Here is a 737-nt window from a genome sequence, read left to right as displayed (position 1 = left end):
AAAGGGCGGGCGGGGCCCCGCCGCGGGCACCCTGCAACCGGAGCATCCCAGGCATCACCTCCCTGCAGCGTCTCACGATCCCCCCCCCCGGGGGGCCCAGCTATTCCTGAGACATCCAACGGCGCCGAGGGATTTCGCTCCTGTATTATTCACATTTTAAAGGTTTGGTTTTTTTTAAAAAAAAAAGCACTAGAAAGCACTTTCCTGGAGGCGTTCGTCCCCAGCCTGAAAAAAAGAAGCGTTGCTGGTAAAGTGCCCCTTTTTAGTACCAAAAAAATAAAAACAAGGAGGTTTTTTGTAACATATGGCTACGTCGCTCTGAGTCCTGGCTGGTGGGTCGGGGACGCAGCCCCCGGTCAAAGGGCCGAGTCAGAAGAAATCCGGGTAGGAAAGAGATGCGGGCGCCCGGAGCACCGAAGGGAACGGGCTGCCAATGCTGTCCTCCACTGAATGCCAGCAGGTCCGGGGGGAACCGAAAAAAAACCCCCGCCCTGGGGTGCAAAGGGGTGCTTGGTTTGAGGAGCGACGCTTTCCCCCTCCTCCCGAGAGCCTGCCCAAATTTACCGGGAGAAGGGGCAAAGCGGGTGACGATCCTGCTAAGCCGAATGGGGTGTGCACAGGTCTGGGGAGTTGCTGCCTCTCCGTGGTTCCCGCTCAGATATCCATCTCGAACTGAGCGTCGTCCCCTGGCGAGAGGCAAGGGGAGAAGCGTTAGGGGGCGGGGGGGGGGCCACCCC

This window comes from Egretta garzetta, unplaced genomic scaffold (assembly GCF_000687185.1).
Source record: "Egretta garzetta isolate BGI_Z169 unplaced genomic scaffold, ASM68718v1 scaffold536, whole genome shotgun sequence".
Lineage (NCBI taxonomy): Eukaryota > Metazoa > Chordata > Aves > Pelecaniformes > Ardeidae > Egretta > Egretta garzetta.
Note: the sequence above shows the minus strand (reverse complement) of the source record.